The sequence below is a fragment of the Callithrix jacchus genome, chromosome 5, assembly GCF_049354715.1.
Source record: "Callithrix jacchus isolate 240 chromosome 5, calJac240_pri, whole genome shotgun sequence".
Lineage (NCBI taxonomy): Eukaryota > Metazoa > Chordata > Mammalia > Primates > Cebidae > Callithrix > Callithrix jacchus.
This window is the reverse complement of record NC_133506.1, coordinates 10953113-10961738: the sequence shown is the minus strand read 5'-3', so window position 1 is coordinate 10961738 and position 8626 is coordinate 10953113. Positions and strand designations below refer to the sequence as shown.

The 8626-nt window shown below is 47.6% G+C and overlaps 1 pseudogene; it reads left to right on the top strand.

The window, feature by feature from the left end:
* Positions 1-5576: 5576 nt before the first annotated feature.
* LOC100408021 (beta-galactoside alpha-2,6-sialyltransferase 1 pseudogene) lies at positions 5577-7583 on the top strand (annotated as a pseudogene).
* Positions 7584-8626: the final 1043 nt, after the last annotated feature.

Here is an 8626-nt window from a genome sequence, read left to right as displayed (position 1 = left end):
GGCGCTCCTGTAATCCCAGCTACTCGGGAGCCTGAGGCAGGAGAATAGCTTGAACCCGGGAAGCGGAGGTTGCAGTGAGCCTATATCACGCCATTGCACTCCGGCCTGGCAACAGAGTGAGAACCCGTCTCAAAAAAAAGAAAAAGAAAAAAGAAAATTCAGGGATAGTTACTCTGATCCATTCATTAAAAATAAACATTCCCAGCCAGGTGTTGTGGCTCACGCCTAAAATCCCAGCACTTTGGGATTTTAAAATCGAGGCAGGCAGATCACCAGAGGTCAGGAATCAAGATCAGCCTGGCTAACATGGTGAAACCCCATCTCTACTAATACAAAATTAGCTGGGCATTGTGGCCAGCACCTCTAATCCAGCTACTCAAGAGACTGAGGCAAGACAACCACTTGAACCTAGGAGGCGGAGGTTGCAGTGAGCCAGGATCATGCCACTGCACTCCAGTCTGGGTGACAGGGTGAGACTCAAGTCTTCAAAATAAAATTAAATAAATGTTCCCTTGGCCAGGTGTGGTGGCTCATGCCTCTAATCCCAGCACTTTGGGAGACTGAGGTAGGCCAGTCACCTGAGGACAGGAGTTTGAGACCAGCCTGGACAACATGGTGAAACCCCATCTCTGCTAAATATACAAAAATTAGCTGGTTGTGGTGGGGCATGCGTGTAATCCTAGCTACTCAGGAGGATGAGACAGGAGAATCACGTGAACCCAGGAGGTTGCAGTGAGCCAAGACTGTGCCACTGTCTTCTAGCCTGGGTGACAAAGACAGACTCCGTCTCAAAAAATAAATAAAAATTAAAAATAAAAATAAATAAATAAACGTTCCCATCAATCTTTCACCTAATGATTTTAGCAGTCAAAGATAATTATGTCTTTACTTTGGGAGGCTGAGGCAGGCTGATCACTTGAGGCCAGGAGTTCAAGACTAGCCTAGACAACATGGCGAAACCCCATCTCTACCAAAAAAAATAAAAATTAGTCGGGCATGATGGGTCATGCCTGTAGTCCTAGCTACAGAGGAGGATGAGGTGGGAGGATCACCTGAGCCCCAGAGGTCACAGCCTCAGTGAGCCGTGATCACACCACTGCACTCCAGCCTGGGCAACAAGTGAGACCTTGTTTCAAAAAAACAAAAAAGATAATCATGTTTTGGAACTGCATAGTCCAATACAATAGTAATTAGCTACATGTCCATATGTTATTTAAATTTAAATTAATTAAGATTAAATAAAATTTAAAATTCAATTATTGAATCACTCTAGCCACATTTCAAGTGCTCAGTAGCTGCAGTGGCTGCTATAGTGAGCCTTGCCATCACCACAGACTGATCTGTTAGAGCTGACCTAAAACTACCACTTCATTTCAGTTCTAATATTTGTAATTTCTAGTATTTAATTCTAAATCTGTCATCCTCTATATATTTATTAGCTGGAATTATTCTTTTTTTTCTTTTGAGGCGGAATTTTCACTCTTGTTGCCCAGGCTGGAGCGCAATGGCAGGATCTCAACTCACCTCAACCTCTGCCTCCCGGGTTCAAGTGATTCTCCTGCCTCAGTCCGCTGAGTAGCTGGGACTACAGTCATGCGCCACCATGCCCGGCTAATTTTTTTATATTTTTAGTAGAGACGGGGTTTCTCTATGTTGGTCAGGCTGGTCTTGAACTCCCAACCTCAGGTGATCCACCCACCTCGTCCTCCCAAAGTGCTGAAATCGCAGGCGTGAGCCACCATGCCCAGCCTGGAATTATTCTTAAAGAGTAACATTCATGCCGGGCGCGGTGGCTCAAGCCTGTAATCCCAGCACTTTGGGAGGCCGAGGCGGGTGGATCACGAGGTCAAGAGATCGAGACCATCCTGGTCAACATGGTGAAACCCCGTCTCTACTAAAAATACAAAAAATTAGCTGGGCATGGTGGCGCGTGCCTGTAATCCCCGCTACTCGGGAGGCTGAGGCAGGAGAATTGCCTGAACCCAGAGGCGGAGGTTGCGGTGAGCCGAGGTCGCGCCATTGCACTCCAGCCTGGGTAACAAGAGCGAAACTCCGTATCAAAAAAAAAAAAAAAAAAGAATAACATTCACTCATCAACCGTTGTAGTTACTCTAAGACATGGTTCATACAAGAAAAGCATGATAGGTGCTTATTGAGGCAATTCCTTGGTATCCCCCAAAGTTGTTGTTTTTATTGTTTTGCATATCCTTGTGAACTCACAAACAACATATCTGATGTCTTTTGGTCACCTGCACTTACTACTCTTTTTTTTTTTTCTTTCTTTTTGAAACAGGGTCTCTCTCTGTTGCCCAGGCTGTTGTACAGTGACACAATCTCAGCTAACTACAGCCTCAAGTTCCTGGGCTCAAGCAGTCCTCCCACCTCAGCCTTCCAAGTACCTGGGATGACAGGCATGAACCACCAAGCCTGGCTAATTTTTATATTTTTTGTATTCATGGTTTCATCATGTTGCCCAGGCTGGTTTTGAACTCCTGGGCTCAAGTGATCCTCTCGCCTCGGCCTCCCAAAGTGCTGAAATTACAGGCGTGAGCCACTGTGCCTGGCCTGCAGTTACTATTCTTTTTGATGTTCAAATTGTCCCATACTGTAGGTTGGCTTCTACAGCTATAGTGTATAGTTTTTTTAATGTTCTAATACAACTGGATGTTTCAGGTTCATCTTGTATGTCTTCTGCCCCAGACATGGAATCTGATAGCTCTTCAAGTAGCTATGGTCCTTTTAGGGAAAAATGATATTCAGAGACCACATCTGGGTGCTAAGGGGTAATAGTTTTTATTGTTTTGGTCATTGTTATTGAGATTTCTTTATTTTTGTTTTATTCTGTGTGTTAACATACAGAGCTAGAAAAAATTTTTAATTCATTATTTATTTTTTGAGATAGGGTCTCCCTCTGCTGCTCAGGCTGGAGTGGAGTGGTGCCGTGATGCTCACTGCAGCCTTGAACTCACAGGCTCAAATTGAGCAACCTTCCCACCTCAGCCTCCTGAGTAGCTGGGACTACAAGCATGTACCACCACACCCCACTAATTTTTTTTTTTTTAAAGATAGGGTCTTTCTATGTTGCCCAGGCTGGTCTTGATTCCCTGGCCTCAAGCAATCCTCCCACTTCAGCCTCCCAAAGTTCTGGGATTATAAGCATGAGCCATCACACTTGGCCCTCCATACCTGTAATAATTTTTTTTTTCTTAGACGAAATCTTGCTCTGTCGCCAGGCTGGAATGCAGTGGCGAGATCTCTGCTCACTGCAACCTCCGGCTCCCGGGTTCAAGCAATTCTCCTGCCTCAGCTTCCTGAGTAGCTGGGATTACAGGCACATGCCACCACGCCCGGCTAATTTTTGAATTTTTAGTAGAGACAGGGTTTCACCATGTTGGCCAGGATGGTCTCGATCTCCTGACCTTGTGATCCACCCACCTTGGCCTCCCAAAGTGCTGGGATTACAGGCGTGAGCCACGGCGCCCAGCACCTATAATAATTTTTTACTTACCTGTGCCCATAATGTATTTATTGTTAAATATCTCGAATGTTACCCCTTATCCTATAACCTTCAATTTCTGTGAATTAATTGTTTACTGTTTGCATTCCTTTATTTTGAGGAATTGCTATTGTCTTACCACCCATGATTTTGTAACCTGTTAGTTGGGAACTTGGCCTCCCTTTCTATAAGAGTGGAAAAGAATGCTAGGCCACAAGGGAGTTAACACTCCATGGGTGAACTTTGACCAGTGCAAGATAAGAAACAGGAGGGAATCAGCAAATAATCTCCTTTCTTTTTCACCCTTCAGTGGGCCATTCCAAAACATAACTTTTTAAGAAGACACCTCTGTAAGCAACAGGGTATGTTTTCTTGTGCAGCTGTGGTCAGCTCAGTCATACATCATCTTGCATTTGCCTGCCTGCCTTTCCCTGGTCCCTAAGTTTTGATACCCTAGGATTGTGCCTCCCATTAAGGCTCTACTGTGAAACTTTTGCCTCTTGCTCTGTTCTCTAGGGAATCCAGGCAAAGACAATTTCCCAGGATCTTCTCCTTCATTAGGGTGAAAAGCAGTGCTGGGAATTAAAGCCTTAATAAGCACTCCAGATGAGTCTTATGATCAGACAAGCATGGCTAACATAACCTTAAGGCATCCTCAGACCTCAGATCTTGCATCAACAGGAAATGAGCTGCTAAAGCTGTGCAGAAGTCAGAAGGGGAATCCATCCCAGGAACACTTTAGATGTGGTCATGGAGGACAATGGACAAGGAGGATGGGTAAAGGGAGCAGCCCAGAGGCAATGAGATGGGCTAACTGAAGAACAGTGTCTGCTGCCTAAGCCAAGAGCACTTGAGAGTGCTCGCTGTCCTGTGCTGCAGAGAGGTAATGTGTGCTGCGAGCTGGTGACCACCTTTCGATGTTCTCCTTCTCTCCTTTTCCAAAGGTTATTTTTCACTGAGGTTCTTCCAGTCTTCTTTCAACAACCGGATTTTTTTTTCAAGAGTATTGTTTATCTGCTGGACCTAAATTAGAAAAATGCAGCTGACTTCTCGCCCTTCCGCCTCGCTCTTCTTCCCTCCTTCCTGCCTCTCCTTCTGATCTTCTCCACTCTGCAATTTCTGTCCCACCTCCTCCCCAGCAAACCCCTTCTCTGGGATTCCCTTGTGGGGTGCCCAGCTTCCAGGCTCTCCTACCCCTGCCAAGCACATATTCCACAGGCACATGGGGAAGGGAAGTCCTGGGCAGGGCCTGGCAGAGAAGACATCTGGGGCACTGCCCAGTGTTAACAGCGGGAGCCACCAAGAACTAAGTGGACTGGAGCAATGGCAGCGTCTGCAGGAGAGAGTGTGGGGCAAGGGCGCAGCTGGTCGTGCAGAGCCCTACGGCTGGCAGTCCTGGAAAGAGCAGTGAATGCCATGGAGCCCAGCTGAAAGGAACTGGTCCCCATGAGCCTGTCCCAATCCCTGGTGCCAGAGTTCTATCCCAGAGCTGAGATGTTTTTGATCATCTTGAGAAAAATAAGGCTTGGCCTCCAAACCAAATAAAATGAACCTTTCTTCCATAGAGAATGGTGCTAGTTCCTGAGGACCTGGAGGGCCCACAGCCCTGGGGTCTAGCCAGAAGTTTTCCCGCTTTCCTTCTCAGAAGCAAGTGGCTTGCCTGAACACATCTTCCTCCTGGCTCACACCAGCCTGCAGAAAAACTTCCGGGGAAGTTTTTCCCCAGAAAACCTCCTGGCCTTTCTCCTGTTTGGGGTCATCTGTATGTGGAAGAAGGAATTACTTAAATTTCGAACCAAGAAATTCTAGATGTTGAAGAGTGTGGGGAGAGTGGCCATGGGTGTCATTCCCAATCTGCATCCTCAAGCAGCACCCAGGACCCCCCACAGGGGCAGCCAGGCCCTCAGCAGCCTCAGAGGCCCAGCCAAGGCCAAAACACAGGTCTCCTTCCAGCTGTGGAACAAGGACAGCTCTTCCAAAACCTTATCCCCAGGCTGTAAACCATCTGGAAGAATTATTTAAGCATGAAATAATTGTAGTTATGAAAGAAATTATAGTCTGGATTCTGGTACCACTTTGACATGGGCCAGGGCCCTCCGTTAAGTTCAGTGCAGCACCCCGCGCTGTCACCTCCAGAACCACGTGATCGTATCCGCTGTAGAGCCCACAGATTTTCCCTTCACTACCTCTGAGTAGGAGAGTTACCTGCCCAAGGACAGCATCAGGACCGAGGCCGGGCCTTGGAGCAGATGTGCTGTTTTCTCATCGGTAGGATCTCTGAAGTCCTCCTCACTGGGCAGAGATACAGATAATCATGATGCAGTCTTGAGCCAACTTCCATCAAGACGTGGCCACAAAAACTACCATTCTCCTGCTGAACTCTCAGTTGGTTACCACAAAAAGGCATTTCCTCAAACTCAGCCTGTACAGTGAAGGAATCCTAATTGTATGGGACACATCTGCATATCATTCAGATTTGTCAAAGTGGTACCAGAATCCGGACGATAATTTCTTTAATGACTACAAGAGCTACTGTAAGGTGCATCCCAATCAGCCCTTTTACATCCTCAAGCCCCAAGTGCCTCCAGAGCTGTGGGACATCCTGTAAGAAATCTCGCCAGAAGAGGTTCAGCAAAGCCCCCATCCTCTGGGATACTTGGTATCATGATCATGATGATGCTACGTGACCAGGTGGATATTTATGAGTTCCTCTCATCCAAGCACAAGACAGACTTGTGCTGCTACTACCAGCAGTTCTTCAACAGTGCCTGCATGATGAGCGCCTGACGCCCGCTGCTATGTGAGAAGAATCCAGTGAAGTGCCTCATGAGGGCATTTACCTGCTCGGAACAGCCACACTGCCTGGCTACTGGGCCATTCATGGCTAAGCACAGGCTCCCTGGTATTTTACAGATGGTATCTGGGCCACCCCAGCCTGGGAAGCCCTTTTTCCTGAACAATCCCAGCTTGCTCTTGCACTCCAGGGGCCTCTGTCAGCAAGATCTCTGGGGATTCCGGAGGCTGAGGACAAGAAATCAGACCCAGTCTCCCCTGTAGTCATAGAGTGTATGAGCCGAGAGCCTCCTGCCACACACACAGATACACCAGCATTCTTTCCAGACAGTATCCTCCCTGCTTTTCACACAGGTAGATGCAAGATCTTCCTTTCCCGCCAGGGCTGCCAAAGCTGGACTTCATTTTTTCCAACTGAATGAGTCATTCTTATAAGCCAATGCTCTAGATTGCTTGAAAACTGCACCTAGATATTGATTTTATGTTTTAGACCGGGAACAGTGGCTCATACCTGTAATCCTAGCACTTTGAGAGGCCAAGGCGGGAGGATCACTTGAGGCCAGGAGTTCGAGACCAGCCTGTCCAACATAGTGAAACCCCGTCTCTACTAAAAATATAAAAATTAGCTGGCATGATGGCGGGAGCCTGTAATACCAGCTACTCGGGAGGCTGAGGCAGGAGAATCACTTAAACCCAGGAGGCAGAGGTTGCAGTGGGCTGAGATCATGCCACTACACTCCAGCCTGGGCAACAGAGTGAGACTCTGTCTCTAAATAAGTATGTAAATAAATAAATAATTTTCTGTTTTAAAGAAACTCTCCCAAATTACAATTATGCCCAATGTAGGGTTGTGCTGGGGATGGCGGTAAGTAAACAGTACAGGACATTGACAACCTGCTCAGCTCCTCCAGAACAAAATTGCTCCTGAGTTCTGTGCCCCTGGGACACGTTCCTGTCACTCTGGCTGGTTGGGCTGGTCCTTAGCCTGGGTGCTTATAAGCAAAAGAACTTGATTGGTCCACCTTCCCTCTAGTTATTCACAGTGGAGTGAGAGAGACTGACATCTGAACAGGCAGTTAGGAGTCAGTGTGCTCACTGCATGGGGGCTTGCTGTCAGTGCACCCAGGAGGGCCACACCCTCACTGCATCTGTGGGTCAGATAAGGCTTCGTAGCCCTGGGGCATTTGAGTGTGTCTTAGAGGGAGAGGAGAAACACAGCAAGCAGATTATATCTGAGTAATGTGAGTTGTGTTTTTCTCTCTTCCCATATTTGTTCTCTAAGACCTGCCTGAAGTTAGAGGCTCAAGAGACATATATGTATGTATACAGATATACCTATGTATTTAAATATATCTAATTTTTTGAGATAGGGTGTCACTGTGTCACCCAGGTTGGAGTACAGTGGCACAGTCACAGCTTACTGCGGCCTCGACCTCCCGGGCTCAACTGATCCTCCTGCCTCAGCCCCCCAAGTAGCTGGAACGACAGGCGTGCACCACCAAGTCTGGCTATTTTGTTGCTGTTGTTGTTGTCTGTAGAGATGGGATCTCCCTATACTGCCCAGGCTGGTCTTGAACTCCTAGGCTCAAGTGATCCTGCTTACCTCAGCCTCCCAAAGTACTGGGATTTACAGGCATGAGCCACTGCACCCAGCCTCAAGACTTTTTTGACAAAGCCCCCTGCCCATGCCTGAGGCAGCAAGGGTAACCTCACAGCAGACAACAGGCAAGCCAGATCCCTAAAACCTGATTTCTCCAGGCTCGGCCTGGCCTGACCCTATCCTACCAGCTGGGTTTGCACACCATACTCTAACTCTTCCTTTTTAACACTCATTCCCAAACCTCCTCCTAACCAACCTCTTTTCCCTTTTAAACCCATCTTCCCCTCCAAAATTACTTTTAAGCATTTTTGGCCTTAAAGTATCCTGACCCCAGTGTCTTTTACTTCATGGGCCTTCTGCAAAAGGTGCCTCAGGGAGTGGGGGGGGGTGCTTCCCTGGGACTTCTGTCACTCTTGGAGGTCAGAACCTTGGAGATCATAACTGATTGTCACTAGGTGTGAGGTGTGATATCAGATTGCCATGCCAATCTGATAGTGAAGTACGGCACCCCACTTCCTCCCTGCAAGGGAAGAATATCAGAGTCTGTGGGCAGAGGCTGGCTCCCTGTGGTTTGCAAACATACTGCCCCGATGGTTTTGCTGAATCCCCTCTCTCTGGTAGGGAACCCCACTGGACCAGTCTGGCCGTGGTGTGGAGAGGTCAAAGGACTCAGTCAAGATCATGAAGTCATGCTGTAGAGCCAGGGTTCGTGAACCCACACCTCTGGACTCTCAGGG